This window comes from Miniopterus natalensis, chromosome 5, assembly GCF_054644295.1.
Source record: "Miniopterus natalensis isolate mMinNat1 chromosome 5, mMinNat1.hap1, whole genome shotgun sequence".
In the NCBI taxonomy this organism is placed as follows: domain Eukaryota; kingdom Metazoa; phylum Chordata; class Mammalia; order Chiroptera; family Miniopteridae; genus Miniopterus; species Miniopterus natalensis.
This window is the reverse complement of record NC_142085.1, coordinates 48639792-48651012: the sequence shown is the minus strand read 5'-3', so window position 1 is coordinate 48651012 and position 11221 is coordinate 48639792. Positions and strand designations below refer to the sequence as shown.

Genomic DNA, 11221 nt, shown 5'->3' with positions numbered 1-11221 from the left:
AGTGGGGGTACATGGGTAATTTTAACACAGAAGATACCCAAGCACTGACAGATTTTATTTCTTTGAGGTCAATCTGGGCTAAGGAGTAAACCCTTTCTGCTTTTTGAGCTATCTTCCTGAGTTTTCTTCAGGAAGCATGCACCAGAAATAGAAGCTTGAAATAAGGAAAGATAGCTTAAAGAAAACTATTGGAATTAGTCAAGGAAAACATGGTGAAACATTTAATATCCTGCAATCTGGCCAAATTTGTCAGTGGCCCGTCTCCTAAGCATTTTTCAGAAGGCATCTCCATAGAAGACCTTTTCACTGCTTCTCTAGGTACAGAAAGTAGGGTAGCGATCTGTAGCACACACACACGCATGCACGCGCACACATACATGCACAGGTTGTCTCTAGTATCAGCTTTTTTGTTCCTTGCAGTAACAGAAATGCTGCTATGCAATTGAACATACTGATAAAGTACAAAGTAAAAGAGACAGACTTACTGAACAAGCCAGTGAGGAGATTTTGGAAGTGGAACAGAAATGAAACAAACCCCTCCAGCCATTTTTTCTGGAGAGGTCAGAATTGAGTGTCCAAATCCCAAATTTTGGGGTAACGTTTCTCAACCACCCAGAAGTGTCTGCCCCGGTTGGAGAAATGAATGAAGAGGTGCTGCGTTGTTTGAAAAGAGCTTAGGTGACAGAATTTGAAGATATTAAATCAGGTTACAGAATAGATTTTTATTTTGGTGAACACCCTTACTTCGAGCATAAAGTTCTGTCCAAAGCATTTCATCCGAGTGAGGGTGGTGATCCACCTTGAAACTCCACCGGGAGTCTGCAGAAGGTCTGCAGAACGTTCAGGCCCAAAGCAGAAGTGAGCCAGCGGGGGGGAGGGGGGGCTGCAGAACCAGAGGGTGCCCTGCCTGGTTCACGGGCCCTCCTGGAGCAGGGGCAGATGGGCCAGAAGAAGTCATCGGGACGATGGTTGGCCAAACCCGGCCCAGCGCTACCTGCTTCCTGACGTGTGTAATGGAGAAGGGGAGAAGAAGAAGATGATGGTGATGAAGAGGAAGGGTTGGGAGGTATTGATGGAGGAGGTGAGAGTGACAGTGAGGGAGATGAAGGTGATGATGAGGAGGGGAAGGAGAGGAAGATGAGGGAGAGGGTCACTGATGGAGCACTGATGGGTGTTAACCTTCTCTGTAAATTCTCTCCAGGCCTTGGGAGCAAGCTGGAGGCTTCCTTTGCCCTCTTGTGCTCAGTCACCCTGTTTCTGAGGCCTCTTTTCTCTCCTCCCTTACACCATGGTTCTCACTTTACTTTGGGGGTTGAGGGGAGATACCTTGAGCAGAACAGAGTGGGGAAAGGATCTCGGCCCCTCTCTGTTCCAGATTCATTCTTATCCTTTCCCATCTCTTGGCCATGTCACTGCCCATGAATTGCAATTTCTTCAGGGTCTTTTTTGTGGTAAATTATATAACCTAAAATTTGCCATTTTCAACATTTTTAAGTGTACAGTTTGGTGGCATTAATTACATTCTCAGTGTTGCACAACCACCATTACTATCTATTGTCAACTCACTCGTCAACTCCAGTAGAAACCCTGTAATCATTAAGCAGTAACTACTCCCCATTCCCCCCTCTCTGCAGCTTCTGGTCACCACTAACCTTTTTTTCTGTTACTATTAAGTTGCCTCTCCTAGATATTTCATGTAAGTGGAATCACACTATATCTGTCCGTTTTTTTGGTTTGGTTTATTTCATTCAGCATATTGTTTTCAAGTTTCATCCATGTTGTATCATATATCAGAGCTGCATTACTTTTTATGGATGAATATTTTGTCATATATATATCTATATAGCACATTTAACTGCAGTGTTTGAAAACAAAACCCTTTTAGATTTATGCAATGGAGAAATTCTTCTGTTGGAGTAAGAGTTAGTGATAAATATTAAAAAGTCCAGATTAAAAAATATCATTTCTAGATTTTCACTGTTATTTTCATGTTGCTCTGCCTTTTCAGTTATAGTTGCTCTTGAAACAGGAAACATAACAACTCAGTGAGATCACATAGAACAGGGAAAGTTATGTACCTCCTCTCTAAATTGAAGCTTTCTATGATATGACAAATATTTGTGGAAAATACATAACTCTTAGACCTGACAACACTACAAAATCTTCTTCTACTCAAGATGGATCATAAAATTTGAAAAAGATCTATCATTGTATATAGCTCAGTGTATCAACTAAACTGGGAAATGAAAAGAATACACTTCTCGGATTGATTGTGGGTTGTGCTGTTGACAGCGTCGGTTGTTTTTTTATTATCATAAGCTTGTTTCTGAGAATGTATTTTATTCCAAAAATACCATTTCAGCTAGGTAGTGGAAACTTGTATTTTCCAATGACATAATGTTTGAAAAACTAGTTAGGTCTCCTGTTAATCCCACTAATCAATATATAGCTAAAATCTAAAAACTCCAGATTTCATGTCACCAAAACTGCTGTTTGAGTTTCTTTTTTCTAAGTGTATTCCTATTAGTGATTTCCGAAACAACTTTCTTTCCAAGTAGTGCTTCCAGAACTCCAGTATTCTTGCCACCAGCATCCACACCTTATTCTTGGAAGAAAGCGATCCTGTCAGCTGGAATTTTGATGAAAACAGGACTTCAGTGGTATGTTAGAAGCAGAAATATTGACTAAAGTTGGATCTTTGCTCAATTTAATGCAATGAAATTATTTATATGTGCAGTATTCTACTGTGCTAAAAGATATAGAGAATTTAGAAAATGAGACACAGTCCCTGACCTCAAGGAGCTTGCAGTTTAAGTAGCACAGAAGAGATTAAGATTGCTGTGATAAAATTTGTTCTGGAAAGCACCATATAGAAAATTGTTAAATAAGATTGGATGAATGGAGATACTGAGTCTATCTGTTTGAGGAATCATGGAACATTCACAGAGCAGGTGACAGAAGAGTAGGGTAGACAATGAATAATCTAAGGGATTTTTTAAAATCAGCGTTGGAAGTTTGGCAGGAAGATTGCTTCAGTAGTTATATATAGAGAAGGCTTAGAAGTAGGGCACAGCTTTTCAGTTCCCAATCTGGAAGATGTTAGAGAATTGAAGGTGACAATTAGAAAGGGAAAGCATCCTCTGGGTGCCTGTTGTCCTGTCAGTGTTTGTGACTATGACAGGCCAGTGCACATGATTTTCTGAGACATTAAATCTAGATTTGTAATGACAGAAATGCTCGCCCTTACCTGAACTTTAGTTTAATTGAATTAAAAATTGTGAGTGAATGGTGGAATAAATATCTACTTTAACAAGCTTCCCCCACCTTGGAATCTACATTATAAGGTGGCAAGTAGCCATCAGTCTCCCCTGGATGTCTGCATAGAGAAAGGTCAGCTATCAACCTGAAGAACAGCCTAGCGCTATGAGATGAGAAAGAAGAAATTTTTTTTAAAGGCACTGAAAGTTTGATGTCCTTAGGTGAGCCTACTCAGAACTAATTCACCCATCATCACCCTTTTCCTCTAGCTTTCATCTTTCCAAATTAGGATTACTTGTAGTGCTACTCTAGGTCTTTTATTTTCTTTTCCAAAAACATCCTGCCTTTAATACCCAGCATCATATTTCTAAAAAAATCTCACCTATAATATATATAACAGATATTGTTCCAAGTTTATAGAGTAATGTTCACACTTTCTCTCAGCTTCAGAGCTAATAAATTATTTTTTATATTCTTACTTTTATGTGGACATTCCTACTGTTTAATGAAAGAAGACTGAATGCCTGTTTTTATATTGACATATTTCACGAAAACTTTGATTTGAAATTATTTCTTCCTTTTTTTTCTATTGGTGTTCTAAATATTTTGCTTTGTTTGTTTGCTTACAGAGGTATTTTTATGGTTCATACAAGAGAAAATCAGGGTTCTTGGATTCCAGCATGAAACAGTCATGTAATTAGACTGACAGTTTATGTAAAAATAACTTTTATTATAACAAAATTATTTCAAATGCAGATTAATAAAGAGAAGAAAATAAAATCACCGATGATTATATAGTTCTGACTAATCTCATAACTATCTATGTATCTATGTTTGTTCACACATATTTTTTAAAACCAAGGCGTATGATCATTTTACGTATGCTAATTAATAATAAATCTAAAGTATATTCTTGTGTCAATAAATTATGGCATTCCATTGCAAAAATTGCTATAATTTATTTATAGTAAGTTTTTATGATGTAATATCGGTTCATGTTTGCTAGAGAATGTCAGTTAATAACGGAAGTCTACCTTGTTTTAAGGGTTTTAGATAGTATTGAAGCAAATCTATGTAGAGTTTAGATAGTATTGAAGTAACCTAAAGTTCTGAGTCATTTTGGGTAGTCTAAGCTGGGTAAATGTAGCCATCTGACAGAACTTCCAGCAGCAGTAGAAATTTTACACATAAGTGTGTGTTTTATGTTTTAAATATATGAGAAACTGTGATATATCTTGAATCAAAAGTTTTAAGTGTCCTTCCTCAGGGCAAATGAAATTTCCTATTTGCATTAATTTGTCCTAAATATTTGGGGTAAACCAAATCAAACATGACTTTAAACCTGCCATTCTGTGTATAGTTTATATTAATATAAACCTTTAAAATATTTTGAAAACAAATAGATACTTAGAAATATAAATATAATAAATAGAAATTATTCCCAATCTTAACATACAAAAATGTTTGAGTTTTTACCTCCAGATATACATACAACTAGAGCATACTAAATTTACTGTGTTATAATGTTCTTTTTATTTAATTTAAAAACATTTTCCCATGATTTTAAACAAATACACAATGATCTATTTGGTGCCTTTTCTCACAACTCGTGTAAAAATATATTTCCTCAAATTATTTGTTTATAAATAATGTGTAGAAAGTTCTTGTAGCTGAATTATTGTGTAACTTCTCCGTTATTTTCTTATGACATTCCTAGAATTGGAATTTTATAAAAAATTGTTTTATGAAGTTTTTTATATCAAAATTTTATTCAAAAATTAATATATTTCCTTGATACAATGCAGTTAAATTAGAAGTTAATAACTAATAGGTAAATAAAAACCCTTATATTTTTGAATAACTAGGAAGCTAAACACAAATGCACATAAATTCAAGCTAAAATAGAAAACCTATAAAGGACTTTATATCTTTCCTTTCTAGGAATAAGGTTAGAAAATAACTAACTAAATAAATAAATGCTGATAAAACTCATGACTTCAATTTCATGCAATCATTAAAAAAAGCAATGACATATAAACAAAGGTTAGGAAACCTCTGGAAAGTAAGAGGCTCAATAAAGAAAGATGCATATTGCAACACTAAATCTCATTTTTTGGAGAACTAATGTGACTGGTTTCATTGACCTTTGAGAAACACATTCCAGAAATCTAGACAGGAATCAAAACGTATATCTCAACAGAGTGGGGCCACTGTGTGCTGCCCCTGTGATTTGGAAAGTTTACTGAAACTATCCTCTGTTCACAAAACAAAATATATACATGTTTTATGAGTACATTCTTGACTTTGGAATACTAAATCAATTTCACTGACACTTTTTTTTTTAAAATTACAGTGGCTATATCTAATAACCTTGGGAAAAGGTATTAGAACTTTAGTATTCAAAAGGCCCAATATGATGAAAGGCTATCTTAGAAGTCTGCATAAGCACTAAGGTTAGTGCCTTCAGGACTTGAAAAACTGGTAAATCAAGGCAAGTTCTTTCATGATCTGATTTACTTGCGATTTTTATGGACCTGGACAAATATTAGTTTAGTTGTAGCAGCAACTTCAACTTTTATTTTATTTTCCTTGTACTTTTCCTTCTATGAGGTTGAAATTATTAGCTTGTGGTGATAGCTTCACAGGTGTTTGTGTATGTTCAAACTCATCAAATTGTGTGCATTAAATATGTGCAGTTTTTGTAGCAATTATACCTCAATACAGCTATTAATAAAATAGTACTATTTATATAATATATATCCACAGGGTAGGAAAGCAATCTATTGAAAACTAGCTATTCCCTTAATCTGTTCTCATTCATTCATTGATTCCTTCATTGATCTTTTATTAATTATTGTGCATTCTGTGTTACTGGTACTGAATTAGACACTGGAGGTTCCAATATGAAAAAGTCACTGTATTTTTGAAGAGACTGGTGTAGATTTTTATGATAATACAATGTGCTGTGTTTGGGTTCTACAGTTAGGGAGCAATATTCTTAGTAGCTTTGGCTCTCAAATCATTCTGTATAAATTCAAAGTGTGCTCCATAGATCACCAGCCAAGTAGCCTCGCACAAGGATCTAACTCTTCTGCACAGTTTTCTCATCACTGAAGGAAGCTGATGACAGCACCTACAGAATGGGGTTGTTTTGAGAAGTAAACGAGCTAACACCTGTCTCTGTAACAGTGAATGACACATTGTTACACATTCATGTTATTTATTGTTATTGCTGATCTTGTTATTAAAGAATGATTGTGCTAAAAGGTCAAGGAGGAAGGAGCGATTTATGCACAGTGGGAAGGGCAGGAGATCATAATGAAGTAGAAAAGAAAGGGAAAGAAACCCCAAGTGCAAGACGGAGGGAGAGCGGTGCCGAGTAGTGAGGTGTGGAGCAGCAGAGCAAGTGCAGAGGACAGCGACCTTTCACACTGCCAGTGATGTGCCACTGTGACAAACTTGGAATGTATCTTGGAAGTGTTTAGTCTTTTAAAGAAAGAAGTAATGCGATTAGATTTGGATGTGGGACGCTTGAGAGGAGGAAGAGAAGGTAGCATGAGAGATGTGGAAACAGATCTGAGTGTGGACAGTGGGATTAGAGTTAGACAGTCAATTTGTCCAGGTTAGAGACCGAAGACAATCTAAAATTAGGACATTAAAGGGTAGACTGAGAAATATGCTCATAAATTTTTTAAGACATATAGGTGATGAGAAGGTGGGATTTAAAGCTGACTCTCAAACTTCTAGTTTGTGCAACTGGGTGCATGTGATGCTATTAGCCCAGACAGGAGATATAATACAATTATTTTAAATATTTATTTAGGTCTTAATTTGTACCAGGCTCTGCTGTAAATGCTTTTTATGCATTAATATATCTAATGCAACAATGCTACAGTTAATAACATTTCCATTTTTCAGGTGAGGAAAATTTAGGAGATGGAGAAAAAGTAACTTGCCCGAGGTCACAGAGCTAGTGACCAGTAGAGTGGGATTCCAAGTGTGGTTAAGAGTTGAACAGCCTGTGCCCTGGAGTTATACAATCTCATTACTCAGGAGAGGAGCAGCTCTGAGGAGACAATAGAAGAATATGAATATCAATAAGGCCTACCTTTAGAACCTGAAGATTTTGCTATTTTTTTCCTGCAGCATTTTATACATTTGCACTGCCAACACAGCAGCATTTTAGTTCATCATTTTAATTACTAATCAACTTTATTGTGTCTTTTTTACAGCCATCTATTACTTTCAACCAATGAACTAGTAACTCTATCAAAAATAATGTGGGCTTAATTTGGAATAATTTATTGTTTATCATTATATGCTTTTTCCCAGTGGTTAGTTACCCCTTTCATTTTAAATGTTCATATTTTCTATTATGCTGAGCTGTGTTTTTTCTCCTTATGAATGGAGACGCTTTTTTATATTTCCCAGACATGCAGCTAATTAAACATTTATTTATTGATGTGGATCGGGGTGATGGAAATTAAATATAATCCTAAACCTGTGTCTCAAGAAACCAATACAAATCCTTTCAAAATTCCTTATTGGCTTATCATTACATATCTGTGTTAACTGGATGCATTTAATTATATTAATAAGTCCTTAAAGATGCTAATAAACAACTCTGTTTCTACACACATACTAAACCATAAAATATTAGTCTGTCATTTACTTAATAAATGACCACATATATTAAAATAAACTCAAGGGCTAGGCAATTTTACAGATGTGATGGGAATTCTACCTTTCCTATTTATGTAACTTCCACCTGCTTTAATTCACATTTTCTATGGATGCTACACAAATCTAGAACATCAAGAATGTGAATACAATCCTTGGAATTAGTGAATGGTTTTCTTACATGATGTGAGAGGGCAAAAAACATAAATATTTATTATTGGTTTTAAATTTAATAAATAAAATGTTTATTATCAAATTGTTCTTTTAAAGTAGGACAGGTAAAATAGAGGCACAAACCTGAATTGGCTTGAAACCAAACCAAGCTGCAAATACACTCATTTATTAATGCTCTACTCTGAATGGTGAGACTCATAATCTTGTAGAGCCTCAGTTAGCTTTTTCTCTCATTCTCCCCAGAAGTTATTTCAAATCTTCTTCTCCCAAGTCTCTTATGAAATCAGGGCCCTGCTCATGATCAGAAATGAATTTGCCTCAGAAGTGCTAGGGAAACTGAGAATCACAGGTAAGAACTACGTTAATTTCCTTCTTTCCTTTCACTAAATTCATGAAGTGTCTTTTCTCCTGAGGCCATTCTTGAGTTAGCCTCTCCTACCTCCTCTCCTGAGAACTTGCTCCATCTTAGCTGTGTCCACTGTTCCACTTGCTGGTGACTCATTTCCAGTATTTGAACACGGCTCGAGTCTTCACGTCTAAGTTTCCTATAACTACTGTACCACAGTGGAGTGGCTTAAACAACAGAAATGTATTGCCTCACAGTTCTGGAGGCCAGAAGTCTTTTTTTTTTAAATATATCGTTATTGATTTCAGAGAGAAGAAGGAAGAGGGAGAGAGAGAGATAGAAACATCAATGATGAGAGAGTCATTAATCAGCTGCCTTCTGCACTCCCTGGATTGGGGGTGGAGCCCGCGACCCGGGCATGTGCCCTGACCGGGAATTGAACCATGATTTTCTGGATCCCAGGTCAACACTCAAACGCTGAGCCACACCTGCAGGGCTGGAGGCCAGCAGTCTTAAATCAAGGTGTCCACAGGACCAAGCTCCTTCTGATATCTGTAGTGAAATCCTTTCTTGCCTCTTCCCTAGCTCCTCCGGCTTTGCTGGCAGTTTTGCAGTTCCTTCGCTTGCAGCTGCACAAACCAGTCACATCACATTCTTCCTATGTGTGTCTGTTTTCACATGGCCATCGTCTCATAAGGACACCAGTCATACTGGACTAGAGGCCCATTCTACTGTGTTATGTTTTCATCTTAACTAATTACATCTGCAGCGACCTTATTTCTAAATCAGGCCATATTCTGAAGTACTGGGGTTAGAACTTCCAACGTATCTTTTCTGGGGGGGTGACAGTTCAACCCACAACACCATCTTAATAAAACACAACAACTTAATTAAACTTTAAAATATTCCTTAATCAGACTTATTGTTTCAGTCACCATTTTTATCTTTATATCCCTTTACAAATTTTTGAAGGTTTTGGCAAAATTTCTGCCTTTATTTTCTCATCAATCTATTCACTCTTCACCATGCCTTTAAAGAAAATTGTCTTTCCTTGTGTATGTGTGTATATGAGTACATTTGTCCTGATTATGCAAAAATAAATATTAACTCAACCTGACAGTTCTATTTCTCATTCACTGCCAGTGGAAAACCAGTCAGCCTGGTTTTGTAATTTGCCTACTGAATCTCCAAGTCCCAAACATTTAAACTGCAGTACTGACAAACAATTATATCTATGAATGTTCTCTCAGACAAAAATGTCATCCTCTCATTTCTGAAAGCCCAGCATCCATCCTTCTTTGCCTCTCAGGAAATTCTCATTGTGAAAATGAAGCAACCAACAGTAACTTTCTGATTTTCTTGCCCAAAGCACGCTTCTACTGGCATCAGGACCTATAGTCTCATCTCCTCCCTTTTAACCATGAGAGCCATGTTTACTTCTATTAAAGGTCAAAATTTCCTTTTAACTCTGATTCCCTGTTCTTCTCAGATTACAGGGGCTTCCTTTGCAGTTTCTATTGTGTTTTCTACATCATAATGCCCTGTGTAGAAGATTATCCACAACATATTTTAAACGTTCTTTATATGTTCTGTCTTTGTTTTAAACTCTGGTTTCCTATTCTTCTCAGTTTATAGAGATGTCTTTTGCAGTTTCCATTTCTGTTTTCTTCATCATAATGCCCTGGTTTAAAGGATTACTCTCAACAACATATAAATAAATATTCTTTATATCTCCTGTCTTTGTTTTAAACTCTATTTATATCTTTATCTTCTTTCATGTGAAATTGCCATTTTTTTTGGTTCAGCTTTACAGTAAAACTTTTTGAAAAAATTATCTTCATTTACAGGCTGAATTTTTTAACCTTCTATTAGCCTTTTAATTTTAAAATATTATCTAAAATTCTTTAAACAAAGAATACAATTGACCCTTGAACAACATGGGGGATTAGAAGTCTCCTTCCCCATGCAGCCAGAGGTTCACATATAAATTTTGACTCCCCCAAAAGTTAACTAATAGCCCACTGTTGACCAGAGCCTTATTGATAATGTAAACCATTAACACATATTTTGTATGTTCTATGTATTATATACTTACTGTATTCTTAGAATAAAATAAGATAGAGGGGAAAAAATGTTAAGAAAATCGTCAAGGAAATGAAAATAATTTACAATATTTATTGAAAAACATCCACATATAAATAGACCCATGTAGTTGAAACCTGTTTTGTTCAAGAGTCAACTATACTTATATTTACTATTTTATTGTGAAATTCACATAGTACATATGACATATTTATATTTTAAAGAACAACAATAAAAAGTAATACTTAAGTTCCCACAAATAAGTTTAATAATAAAACATTACTAATTTTAAAGCACTTTGGATGCTTTTCCCTAATCCCCTATTTTACTTTCTTTGCACTTTTGTTAACCGATTTCTTGCTTTCTTTTGTATTTCTGTGGTAGCTTTTCTTTTGAAAATATAACAAATACAGAAAAGTTAATTATGTAAATGTACAGGTTTAATTTATACAGCTACACCTATGAACCACCATCAAAGTCCAACATAGAACATCGTAAGCCCTCAGAAGCCAACAAAAAAGGTTATTAGTATAGTGTGAATTAATTAATAAGACTTAATTTTTAGGCAGCTTTAAGGTCACAGTAAAATTGAGCATAATGTGTAGAGAGTTCCCACAGATGCACAATTGCCCCACTACACATAATCTTCCCCACCATCAACATCCCCCACCACAGCATATT

General features: G+C 35.6%; 1 pseudogene; it reads left to right on the top strand.

Annotated features, from left to right (window-relative positions):
* Positions 1 to 209: 209 nt before the first annotated feature.
* On the top strand, positions 210 to 1157 carry LOC148093096 (protein SET-like; annotated as a pseudogene).
* The last annotated feature ends 10064 nt before the right edge of the window (positions 1158 to 11221 follow it).